Consider the following 14,085-nt stretch of genomic DNA (forward strand, 5'->3'; position numbering starts at 1 on the left):
CACAAATGCATGTTATATTCCTCAGTTAAATGTTTATTGTAAATCAAAAATATAGGACATTCTTGTATAGCATATCAAAAAATGTTGTGTACGCCTAGGTTTCGTTTTCCTATTAAGGCCAACAGGAAAAAGGGGGGAAAAACTAAAACAACTCCGTTTCGTTTGTCTCAAGTGAGCCATTGGCCTAACATTATCCCTCTTGAACGATATAGACCAGAGTTTCTCAACCCTTTCCTGGAGGACCCCTTGCCCTGCATGTTTTAGATCTCTCCCTGTTCCAACACAGCTGTAAATATCCGCGCTGGAATTAGGAAGGAAGTTGCGGTCAAACTTGATAATATGATTAATTTGCATTTAAAAATTAACGCGTTAAAGTTTCCAGATTAATCGCGATCGAGCGTTAACGCGTTAACGTTGACAGCCCTAATTACAAGATGAAACGGTTCTAAACTTCTGGATCAATTTAAATCAATTAATTGTTTATTTAAATATTAATCGATTAAATTAAGTTAATCGATAGTCCATGAATTAACAGCCCTAATTCAAATACAAATCAACAAACACATGCCAACTAAATAGTGAAATGATCCTACTCCTACAATGCTTTCTTTTACAATAATGATTTACATTTAACTAGCTAGCTGCCTGGTGAGCTTTGTAGTTCATTATCAAGCTAGCTGACGTTAGCTAACTAGCTACCTAGCTCCGTTGCTAGATGGGCAGATAGCTAGTTAGCTAGCTAGATAACTTTGCTTGCTAGCAATAGCAGTAGTGTTGTAAACTAACTCACTTGCTAACAACCAATTACACATATAGAACTGCTGTTTCTTGGCTATATCAAAACGTGTACTTAAATTTTTGAAGTCAGTCACTCCCGACTCCCGCCTTGATTTGAACCACCGAGCACATCAAGAAAAGTCCCGCCTTCGACCTGGTTGATGGCCAATCATAGACTAGGATTTTTTGGGTGGCAAACCAGGAGAATATCCATGGGTGTCTCGTCACTTTAATTTCGCCAACAAATCCCGCCTTGAAGTAGCCTACGACCATGCAAGCGTCAAGGCTTGAAACGGCTTTTAACGTGTCTTAATGTTCCAAAACAGCGATCAATGGTCACCAAATTTCTCTCGAACATCTCTTGTCATAAACACTTCCACCTGTGAAAAAATCAAAACCGAAATCCTATGAGTATGGACGTTATCTTACATTAAGCAAAAGGCTTAATGTTCCAAAATCGCGTCCAATGATGACCAAATTTGTCTGACATCTCACATGTCATAAACACCAACTCCTATCAAAAAAAGCAAAACTTAAATCCAAGGAATATAGTTAGGGCGACGTTACGTTAAGCGCTGTCCTCCCAGTTTTGCTTTTTTGTTAGTTGATCGCTGTTTAGAAAAAATAAGCTATAGGCTACGACGCGTTTTCCTTATAATGGGCGTCAATGCAGTTTTGCTTTTTTTGATAGGAGATAGTGTTTATGATATGTGAGATGTCAGACAAATTTGGTGATCATTGACCGCTGTTTGGGGACATTAAGCCACCTTAAGTTTTTCCTTATAATGGACGTCAATGGAGATGAAAACGCTTAAAGTGGACATGAAACAGCCTAATTTTGACGAGTTTTGTACAGAATTAAGTGTGTTGGAATTTTATATTATTTTTTACATATAAAACGATTACACGTTAAATTATAATAGATTTATGTTTGGTATTAACTTACGCTTTTGCTCTGGCTCGCCGCCATATTGCCGTTGCGTCACTGACTACGTCATGAGGTTGGTTAGTTGGAAAGTCGACCAAGGAAGACAGCAGGTGCGGCGGTGATACGTAGAATTTCGAGAGAAACTTACTTGTTGCTCAAGAGAAAAGTAATAAAAAAATCAATAAAATCATTTTTAAATCAATATTTTGTGTCAAATTATTGATTTCTTTAGTAAGTAGCCGTGTAATAAGCTGATAATGTACAGCTTCGTGTCGGGGCATCACCCCGTTGTGGTTTACTTCGCAATAATGACCGACTCGCTGTACATTATCCCTTACATATTATCTAATCATTATCTTGTAAATTAGATGGCTGTGCTTTGACGGGAAAAGACGTAACATAATCCTGGTCGTATCTCTTTCTGCTCTGCCAGATGGGCGTGCCGTTGGGCCCTTTCCTTACGGCGCACAGCTGCTTCTTTGCTATTAGACTGGGTCGGACGGTCTGTACACTCAGTCTTATAAGAAGAAAAGTCAAACACAGGGAGCGGCCTCGGACTTCAGCTTGTTGGTCCGACGAACCACCAGTACGCCTGACTCTTGTCCACATCGTTCTCGTTTACAAAGTGCTCGCTACAAACCCTAGCATCACGGCTAACTGGGGGATTCTTTCGTTTCAGTGCAGCTAGCCAACGATAAAGAACCGCTTGCCGTTTAAGAGGCAAAGTATGAAAGTGGGCAATCTTTCTTTGGTTTTTGACTCTATAAAATGCATTGCTTTTTAGTTTGGCTTTACTTATTTTCCATTGAGTCAGTTTGTCTTTGTCAGTGCTGTCCAGGGGCGGAGCTATAGGCGGGGCAGTTGCCCTTGGTTGCGGGGGGCCCTTCATGGGCCCGATGTGGGCCCCCTTTAATGCACATTCCAGGCTGCGTCCTTACGATCAGTGCTCTTTCTTCTCTCACTGCCAAATTAATAAGCGGTAATCCGCTATTTATATAGCTCTTGCCAGGTATACTACTTCATCAGGGTGAGGCTCAAAATTTTGAAAATATAAAATATATTTGTCTAACCCAATCCTAAATATATTCCATTACTTATTTCGATTCAAAAACATTATTTTATAATCTATATTGTTTTTATTTAACCAAATAAACTCACGTTTCTCTCATTTGCCGACAACTGCAGTGCATGATGGGTATATCTCTGATCTTCGAAGATCATCTGACGTAGGCTAGCCATTTAGTTCAGACAGACAGAGAGGGGGGGCCCTTGACCAATTTCTGCCCCAGGGCCCTTTGTAAAGTTGTTCCGCCACTGGTGCTGTCTCTAGTTAGCTAATGTGAACTAATGTAGAATGTCCAAGACAACCAACCCCATGACGTCACATTCTACGCTAAAACAATATGGCGCTACACTTTTTCAAAAATGTAACTTAGATTACTTATTATTTTTAATCCAGTTTCACTGACAGTGTTAAACCTATAAGGATTTTTAGAGTGGGAATCCATCTTGTAAATTATGCTAACTACATCTAGTGTTTCATGTCCACTTTAACGTGACATAACGACCATAGCCTACTCCTAGGATTTCGGTTTTGATTTTTTGAGAGGAGGAAGTGTTTCTGACAGGAGGAAGAATTTCTGACAAAAGATGTCCGAGAGAAATTTGCTGATCATTGCTTTGTGTAGGTCTATTTCCCCGGCGTCAGGTAGGCTACATATAGCCTAAATGTCAGGAAACCCGATTCCTGGCCACATGTCAATGTCCATGGACCACTGGTTCTTTGGTAAATTGTAAGGATCACTGTCGAGTCCAACTGCCTTTGATTTAATCAGATAATCATTTGTTTTACTCCTGGTTTCGCAGGTTCCCGTACTAAGCGCGCAGCCATGTTGCAGAATGTTTTGCCACTCAGTCCGACTGAGGGGGCGTATTCCAGTGGGAAAGTGACGTCAACGCAAACCCTTTATACTCGCATTCCTTCTACGTTCTCAGCGATTGAGAAAAGGCGCTGCCGGAGGTCAAGAAAAGCAACAACGAATAACTTACAAAGTTTTATTTGCTGCTGAAACTTTTAAAACGGGAAAAAGTAAGCGAATCCACGATCGGCACAGGTAATACATACAAGTAGGTGGCTCCTGAAACGGTGGTGTGTGTGATGGTGTCCGCTTTCAAATCACTTACTCGTTCACTTTTCCACTACGGGAGCCTACGTACAGAATTGTTTTTCAAAACAGTTGTCTAATTTGTATACGCGACGAGCTTAAGTGACTGTTTTTTGAGATATTTTACGCTACTTTCCTGTTTTGATGGCAGGCTATAAATATTTTATCAAACGTTATGTTACTGCCATGTGTAGTTGGTTGAAATGTTAGGAATTTTAGCAAGGCAACAGGCAACGATAATTCTGTTTATGCAGCGACATTTGAGATTTATGTGTTAGAGTAGCGTGCAATGTTGTGTCCATTACGTTAGTGAGAGTAAGGTAACTATAGGGATAATTTTCTGCGTTATCAGTTGAGCCTTGCCTTTGTTTCATATTCTCATGTCGTGTGAGTCTGAATTGAAATGACCAAGCTATGTTTGGGTAAAGTTCATGTGGACAAATACAGTATGTGTAGATATAGGCTACAGTGACTTAGAACGACCTTGTTTTCAAAGCGGGGGCAGGAGAGCTATGGCCTGCTGAAGCATGCTGTATTTAACAAATAACTCTTATGAGGTCGTGGGTTTTTCGGATGCCGAGCCAGGCACAAAGCAGCACGTTTACACTGGTGTGTTTATAGCGAACGTAGGCGCTTTCGTGGTGAAAGCGTTGATTTAGAAATGGCCAATATAAGTTTGAAACGTGTTATTGCATGCTCTGAAGATTTATTTTCTCTGACTAAGAATGTGTCAGCATCCTGATATTAAGTAGTGTTATCATGGGGTAGGGCCTGTCTAAGTTGCCAACTAATGTGTAAAAGCACGAGTTAAGACAGACTTGATGTGTCTGGATAGGTCTGTCTGGTTTTCAGATGTGACTCTTAGTTAAGGTGTAGCTCCCCTTGACATTTGGCTGATTTATTACACAGGGATCCCTTTAGGTGCACCTTGGCCTTCAGTTGTTCATGCCTTTTGTCATTTTGTCATTATTTCTTTCTGGAGTGGGAAAACGAACTCTCACAAAAATATAACTAATATGTTGAGTTATTGAGTCCTCTTGTCATCATTTATTCAAGTTATTGTTTCCACAGAGCATTCTGGATACTCTGTCCCCAAGAGTCCCCAAGCCCTCTATGGATAATAATAAGCTGTACATTTAAGGTGAAATTCCTTCTCAAACAGGGGTCTGCACAAAGGAACCCATGACCTACTAACTAGTTAAGTGCTTGATCACTGCTACATACTGTTGCAGCGTACTTTAATGAACAGATCAGAGGGCATTTTCTGTACAATTCCATGAAACACACGGATACACCAGCCCCAGATAAACTGGGGACATTTAGGGCATTGTCTTTTCACTGACATTTTAGAGCTATTGCGATCAGGTGAGGAATGAGGAATGTTGATGGCAGTTTGGTTCCGTTTGGTTTGGTGATTTTAACAGGTGATGTATTTTCTGGTGTGGGCCCTTCAGTAAATATTAAGCACTGCTGCACTCAAGATGTGGCAATAAAGCTTTGTTTGTATTGAATTGACAGTCACACACAAGGAGGAAGATGCACACAGACACACTGAGGCATATGGGCAGCAGGCAGTCACAATGCACTGATGCAGACACACAGATGAGAACACACTGATACATTGCACCTCTCATCACACCATTATAATAACTGTTTCATGTTGCTGTGGAAGGGATGGCTTTGTGTAACCTGCCTTTGTTTTATCATCTCAAACACTAGGGTAAATGTAGGATGTTGGACATTTCATTCTTTAAAGTTTGAAAGAGTATTTTAAAGAATGTTCAGTTTTATCAGCATCTTAGTTTATTTTAATGGTCAACATTAAGGTACCTCATCAATGCTGAAATGTAGTAACCTATTCTCTCCCACATCCACCCTCTGCCCACTCTGTGAACTGTGACAGAGGGAAGAGAAACTGTGGGGTGAGAGGAGGGGGGGGGGGTGTGTTTACAGATGAACAGGAACTCCAGCAGTTGCAGGGGGAATGAGAGACATGGTTTTCAAGGGGGCAAGTCTGGACTAGTGATTCCCATGCAGACAAAGAACAGAAGGGAGTGGGGACTCTTGCAGGGGGAGACAGAGATTATGGGATGTGTGTTGTGTGTACTGGTGTCCTACTTGCAGCATAGTTGTTGCATTCTAAAAAAGCTCTAAAATAAACACAATGGATTTTACAGGAAGTGTAATTTAGAAGTGTAGATAATCTTTGTGCAGGTTTCTTAGGTTTTCCATTGTTAACGGCAACAAGAAAGAATTCCTTATATTTTGATAACTAATAAGCCTGCTTACCCAGTTGTGATTATTTACGTCATGATTTAATATTCAGATAATTAATATAACAAAATATTGTTGATTAATAATAATTTTTGTTAACCCAAATATGAGTGTGTAATTGTGATGATAAAGTCAGTATAACCTTTGCACATTGAAGATGCAGGTAAGTATTTTGTACAACCATGTGTTAAATACACTGTAAAGGTAGGATAGTGTACATTGAATGGGGTGTGACACAGTGTGCCAAATGATTTGGTTGAACAGCTCTGAACATGAAACATAAGAGAGTATTACAATATTGTTTGAATAGTAGAATATATTTTTTATTTGAAACATTATTTGTCACAGCTTGAAATACACTTAAAATTATATTTAATTCCATAAATTGCTTATGGTTCATTTCCCACTGAGAGTTTTGAATTGTGGAATTGTAAGCACAAAAATTTTCTCCATCAGTTTCACTGTATCTTATTCACCACAATGAAACTACCCTAGGGTGACCAGATTTTCAAACCCCCAAACCAGGACCCTTCGCACGTTCATGCACACACCATAGGCATGAACATTTTCATCAGGATGGGGGACAATTATTTCAGAGCTTAGCACACCTAGTGACTGCACCATTTAACACCATGGACAGCGCCTCAGCAAATGAAAAATGATGTTTTGTCTTCAAAAATCCACCAAAACATAGTTTATTTGAAAACTGTATAATAACACTACTGAACATAAAACACACGGATTGCACTGGTGTAATATAACATACACTATGTGGACAAAAGTTTTCAGACGCCTGACCATTACACCAACAGGGACTGTAATGACTTTGTATTTATATACATATACTTTAATATGGAGTTTTTGCAGCTATAATAGCTTCCACTCTTCTTGGAAGGCTTTCCACAAGAATGGGAATTTGTGCCCATTCATTCTGTAGAGCATTTATGAGGTCAGGCACTGATGTTGGACGAGAAGACCTGGCTCGCAATCTCCGTTCCAGTTCATCCCAAAGGTGCTCGATGGGGTTGAGGTCAGGGCTCTGTGCGAGCCAGTCAAGTTCTTCCACTCCAAACTCATCAAACCATGTCTTTATAGTCCTTGCTTTGTGCACTGGGGCACAGTCATGTCGGAATAGAAAAGGGCCTTCCCCAAACTGTTGCCACAAAGTTGGAAGCATAGCATTGTCCAAAATGTCTTGGTATGCTGAAGCATTAAAGTTGCCCTTCACTGAAGATAAGGGGCCTAGCCCAAACCCTGAAAAACAGCTGTGGCCAAATACCTTTGTCCATATAGTGTATGTATTGATTGTCAGATACCTTTCAAAACAGAAGGTATTTGTCAGCATGCACAAGTGCAGGCTGTCGGCTAAATGGCTGACTGTCACACATTCTCTGCCGGCTATTTTTTTTTAAACAAAACAACATACAAATATCTTCGAATAGCCTATAAATAACTAAAATAACTTTTAGACCTACTTCCTTTTCAGCATGATGACAGCTAACCGTTAGCATACAGACAGACTCTGTCAGACAGAGCCACAGGCGTCATAGCGTAGCAACAGCCTTGACAACTACACATTGATTGACTGACACACAGACAAATCAGTGTTGAATTCAGATGTGTGGTGCATTGTTTATGTTTTTTCATTGGATTAGGTAATAATTAGGGCTGTCAACGTTAACGTGTTGACGCTCGTTCGCGATTAATCTGGAAAATTTAACGCGTTAATGTTTTAACGCAAAGTAATCATATTATCAAGCTTGACCGCAACTTCCTTCCGTAATTCCAGCGCGGATATTTACCTGTCTGAATTACTGAAAGGCGTGGCAAACGCAGATGTGCTGAACGGCACATTATTATTATTATTGTTTCTTATTATTATTTGTTGTTAATGTAGACATAGTACGCTACAAATGTGATGCATAGGCTTATACATCACATTTCTGTTTTGTTTTGTAGCCTACTATGTTGATTTGTCAGTATTTATTAATGAGGACTTTATTCACGTTAAAAGGAAATGTGATGTCAACATTAAATACATCGTAGCCTACGTAAAATTGCAGTTGTGATAAACAAGAACGATCAATAAATTGTCCATTGTGTGCACCTAAAATATGCTACTGCTAAAAATATAAAATAATATTGAAGGTAGATGAGCAAAATAATATTTAATAATAATATTCAATACCGTTTAATACTGTTTTTAATTCCTATAATAATGTCACAGAAATGCTCTGATTCCTTTTTCATCGTCACAGACAATGGCGGATGTAGCCCAAGCCTGCTATACTGAGAACTAGCGATTCTGGCAACATGTAGTCACCAGGTCTTCATAGTCGGTGAATCTTTGGAGTCCGAACGAACTGGTGAACTGAGGAACTTGTCAGCATAGTCAGTGAATCTTTGTAGTCACCGGATCCTTTGAGTCCGAAGCAACTGGTGAACTGAGGAACTTGTCAACAGTTCATCGGGTCAGTAGGTGGAGTTTAGAGTCTTCGTAGTCTTTTGCATTGTCCCACATCGTCAGCTGTGCCGAGATGGCCAGTGGGAGGTGCTTCGAGAGTTTTAGCATTTCAGCCATTGGCTAGTTGTTGTCATGAACGTACTGCTGATACAGTTTTGTGATAGGCTGCTTCGTGGACAGACCGCATATATCTTACATCCACTGGAGGGAGAGTTATAGCTGCTATGCCAGCTAATCAGCGCACATGTTTGCAAAGAGGAAGGAACAAATCTTTTAGACTAGATTCAGTACACGCAGTTCACCTCACAAGATTTGTTCAAAAGGATTCATTCGTTCACGAACTGCACATCACTAGGAGGTAGTTCTCGGCAAATAGACATGGACGCTGGACTAAGGGAGACCTAACAATTTGGAATGTTCACACAAAACCGTTCAAATGTAAAAGTTGAAAGAAAACCCGTTTGCCTGGAACGTTCGCCTCAGTTTGCCGAATTTGAACGCACCTCTGGTGTCAAATGACAGTTTATTTTGGAATGTTGCCAAGCAACCAATCAGGCACAGGTGTGCAACAAGGAATGGAAAAGAGGTTCTACAACAGGTGTTCAGTCGATTTTTCCTACTTTATCGAAATGTCCTACCGTAGCATAGATCAATAGTTCATATCTATCGATCTTTGCTACCCTATCGGGAAATACTACTGCAAGTAGGTTGTGCTACCTTAGAAGCCAAAAAAGGTTAAAAAAAAAAAATTACCAATCTATCAGAAAATGGTTCTAAGCTAATTACATTATTGTTTTTATTAATGCTGTCAAGTAAATTAATTTATCCATCACATCAGCCTTCAATTGTATGCAGAAACATATTCTGATTAAAAGACTCAGTGATATTAATACTAACAGCTACATTGTACAGTGGATTAAGGAATTCCTGACAGACCGCCCACAGAGAGTGAGGTGCAGTGGCTTCTCCTCTGATACTGTCATACTAAATACAGGAGCGCCTCAAGGCTGTGTGTTATCACCTGTTTTGTTCTCTCTATACATTAATGAAATGCAAATTATGAACTCTACCTGTCATTTATATAAATATGCTGATGATATGGCGCTGGTTGGCCTTATGCAGGCAGGGAATATAGTCAGTCAATCCACATATTTCCACTGTATTGGGGAGCTTACAAAATGGTGTTATGGCAGTGCTCTTTTCATCAATGGACAAAAGACCAAGGAACTGGTACGAGATTGCACAATGCCTGCCAGGATTCACCTGTTATGATTCATGATCAGCCTGTAGAAAAGGTAGAGGAGTTTAAATATTTAGGAACTTTCTTCGACTGCACTTTAAGTTTTACAGGGAACACAGAGTACATTTTTTAAAAAGCAATGCAATGTCTATATTTAATCAGTAAATTAGATTCATATGAGGTTAGCAAGACCATTCTAGAGACCGTGTACAGAAGCCTTGTGGAAAGTGTATTTAATATGCATACATGGTATGGGAATCTTGAGGCTAAGAACAGAAACAGACTTGCAAGAATAGTAAGCATGGCTAGTAAAATTATTGGGAGAGACCAGAAACAATTGGGACACACTTATGAAACACATGAGACAAAAAGCCCAACAAATCGTGTATTTCGACAGTCTAGTCTACATGCTGACGTGTAAATTTGTAGTCTAGTTTGTCCATCAATACACTCTAATCAATACCAACGTAAAACTTTAAGTAGCATATTTTGATATTCTAAACCTTATCAGAAAAGACTACCAGGATATAACTATAGAATGTTCTGATAGTCTGAATTACCTTAACAGAAAATGCTACCAACATAAATCTTCATCACTCAGTTAAACAAATACAGGACAGTTCATTGTAAATATAGACAAATCCAGTGACAGATTTGTGGGGGCCACCATCTTGTGGCGCTGCCATTGCTGCGGTGGCAAGTCTGTCTGCTGCTGCCTGCTGACACTGACAGCAGCATGGCTAATTGGATTGACAACGTTAGGCAGTGACCCCCCAGTTACTGATGAAAGGGGCCTTATATGGATGGCGATCTTAACGTTATTCAAATTTTACATATTAGTTAGACATCGGTTACGACAATAGCCAGAAATAGAGAAAAAACGGACCACTTCACCATCCGCCACATTTCAAGTGTAATATAATGTACTAATGTCATTGTACTAGCTAGCTAGCATAATCATTCATTAGTTGCATTTAACCATTACTGACCGTCTGCCAAATAACTTAAGTTTTCCATGGTTTAAAAAAAAAAGCACTCCTACTAAACATAGGGCTGCCTGCCACCAGACACCATTATGCGTGGTCTGTTTGTGATGCCAACCGATTGATGTTTACTTTGTGGTCATTAGGCTGCCCTAGTTAGAGCAACTAACATATTGCACAATAACGCCGGTTAATTGAGTTAATATATACTGTGCAACCACCGCAGCCCCTAGAGAGTGTCTTAGCCCAATAACGTTAGCTAGCTAAGCAGTGTTAACTTAGCTGACATTACCTGTTTCACCATGTTAGGCGAGGCAGCTGCATGCTAGTCATTGTGAGATGAATAGAGTTTGACTGTTACTGTTAACCAAAACCTATCGTGCTGTTGTTATTGGGAACAAAGTCATTTCTGTTAATATTCTTGATTATTATTTATTATTCTAATATTCTTTATCCACTTCTGGTGAACATCTTGGTCCTCTGCACGCCCAGGGAATCTATTTAAGGAGTATGGTCTTAGACAGGGGCACTCTTCATGAAGCAACAGCTTGTGTACTTCGCATACAGTTTTTTCCAAACTTGAAGTTTTCCACTACTGTTGGAGCAGCTCAGGTTCTTCCCGACTTCCTTGACATTGTTGTCAAATGTTGAAAGTAAAAGTAAAGAATTAGGAAACTGTGTAATAGGCTTGTAATTGTGTAACAGTAATGGCGACTTGTCTACTTCCAGTACTTTGCCAGATTCGTCTATAGGAGTTTAACCGGAGAAATAGCCTAACCAAACATGAACAAGCCATGAGAAGATATTAAAATAAGGGAAGAAGTCACCGAAGGTTTCTACAGTTGACAGCTTGACTGGAGCTATTACGCACTCCAGTCAAGCTGACAACTGTAGAAACCTTCAATGAAATCTTGTAGTGGGGCAGGTAAACTACTACAACATGCAGATTTAAAATTCTGTGACAAATTCTATATTCCGGGGATAGCCAGATTTGAGGTCATTTCCGCAATAAATTCCAGAAAGAAAAAGTGGTACAGGACAGATAAACTGAACGAAATACCAATTATTAACTCTGCCGTAGCTAACGTTAGCTAGCTAGCCAGCGATTATGCTGACAGCATAAGCTAAACTAAGACTGGAGTTGCAAGATGCAACTAACATTGTGTTTGCTAACACTTTGCTAACACAACGGTCTAAATTGGCAAGCTAGCTATCTTAACTAAGTTTTCAAATAATGACAGTAAATGGGCTACGTAGACAACTTAGCAACATCACCTCACATATTTTTCGTGTCAGGCAATCGGCTCTGATGATCGTGAAAATGAATAGGAATAGACCGATCTCCGATCAACGAATATTGGCTGATAACGGTGCCCAATTGTTTGGTGCATCCCTACATAATAAAGTTGCCACTGATTGTATGAACATTACTAAATAGGTAAGTATGAATTCGTTAAAATGCGTGCTTGTAGCTAGCAATAGTTATCGGTGCGTTATCACTGGCTGAAACTACAGTCAACCTTTGCTGATTTAGATAACACAAACAAAATGAAAGAACTGAATAACAACATGACAGCTGAATAACAATAAGATGGCTTTCTATAATAGGCTTGAAGAAAGGCTGAATTAACATCAACACCACACTAATGATGAAAAATGCAATACTAACCTTCTGACAAGTAGCCTTCCGCCAAGTAGGATGAATCGATGGGTTTCCCGCTAAACCCGAGGAACAGGGTGTAACTGTGATGTGCATATTCGCAATAACCGTTGATCGAACTACTCAATAGGTAGGACAAATCGACAGAAGATCGGCTTTGAACAGTGAGTTTTTTACACAGCCGTATCTCTGCCAACACTGCCTGTTGCGGAGAGCATCTAATGCTGGCTGCTCAAGGATGTGAGGCATCGATCAGAATGCAGGCTCTTTTCTCTACCCTTTATTAATTTTCTCCATAAACTTGAAATGATGAATGTGTAAGTGTGTAAATTACATGTGTATATGTGTATGAGTGTGTGAGAGAGTGTGTGGTTCTGTAAACAAACAGAAATGATACAGCGCATTAGCAATGCAGTACGGATTCAGTAGCTAACAATTAAACAGAGCTAACATGAATGACTGCGTTGCAACTGTATATAACTAGCTAAATTTCTATCATCGTCATGTTAAGCCAGGTAACATTATATTCAAGTATAATTTTCCAACCAGCTACAAGATGCGCTAGTTAATCATACGTCAACGGATCTAACTGTAAACTAGCATTAGCATCCTATATGAAAATATTAACAAACAAAACAATTCGCTACACTGAGAAAAAACGAAATATAGTCTTTTACCATATTCAGTTACTTACTTCAGTGGACGCAGACTTTTACTTAGTGTCAAAATAAACAAACTGGGCTTAAACGTTTAGTGAGTAAGAAACGCTAACCACCAGCTGCCTACTAACTACAACTTGCGAGCTAGCAGTGCTGTATTAATATGGGTAACGGCAACCAGACTCGCGCACTTCATAACACTGCCTATAGAAAAATTATACATTGAAATGTAGGAAAAATTGTGTAGATTCTCACAATGTCTTCATCTAAGCAATGAACGGTTTATGAGTCACGAGCCTAATTAGTCGCAGACTTCAGCCTCATCAGACACAAAGGAAGGGGGGAGAGGGACAGGCCAAAAGACAAACACATACAAAAGCTTTGGACACATGCTCGTGCATATATGCACAGTTAGAGAGATAAGAAGGCACACAGCAACTCCAATAGTGATATTAACCCTTCCTACGTCAGTTATTAAATATTTCCAACTGCCCCGTAGCATGACTTATTTCAGGTTGTGCACACCTGCTTTTCTAAAATTTGGGTATGACTTCATAATAAATTTATTCTGGTGTTATAATTGCAATTCTAATAAGTCCATTAGAATAATTCCAAGAATTCTGTTAGCAGCCCAATTGATTAGACTAGCTAACAAGGCATGGAAGTTGGTTAATATCTGAACTAATATCCTTTACAAGGTTAGTACATATAGAATTGCGGCAGATGTATACCTTGCGAATATGGTTATGCTTTGTGGTGCTCAGAAATATAGATACTTAAATATGAGCTGTCTTAATTCAAAATATAATTTTAAGAATACATAATATGATATAAATTGCCTACTGAAAATTTTTGTATACTTTATTTTTGAGATGAATGAGCTTGCTTTATCCGTGGATGCATCAGTGCAATCATACTGCTCATTTGACTCAAAT

At 39.4% G+C, this 14,085-nt stretch overlaps 1 protein-coding gene across 3 annotated transcripts in view; it reads left to right on the plus strand.

Annotated features, from left to right (window-relative positions):
* The first annotated feature begins 3,657 nt into the window (after positions 1 to 3,657).
* The window catches only part of cd151 (CD151 molecule), a 44,745-nt gene continuing 34,317 nt past the window's right edge, over positions 3,658 to 14,085 (plus strand). For 2 of the 3 annotated variants that reach the window (XM_036535166.1, XM_036535168.1), the window contains exon 1: positions 3,658 to 3,819. The gene's annotated coding sequence lies outside the window, so the exon portion shown is untranslated. Of the gene's footprint in view, positions 3,833 to 14,085 lie in introns of all 3 variants that reach the window. The other variant, XM_036535167.1, reaches the window with a different exon arrangement.

This window comes from Megalops cyprinoides, chromosome 8 (assembly GCF_013368585.1).
Source record: "Megalops cyprinoides isolate fMegCyp1 chromosome 8, fMegCyp1.pri, whole genome shotgun sequence".
Lineage (NCBI taxonomy): Eukaryota > Metazoa > Chordata > Actinopteri > Elopiformes > Megalopidae > Megalops > Megalops cyprinoides.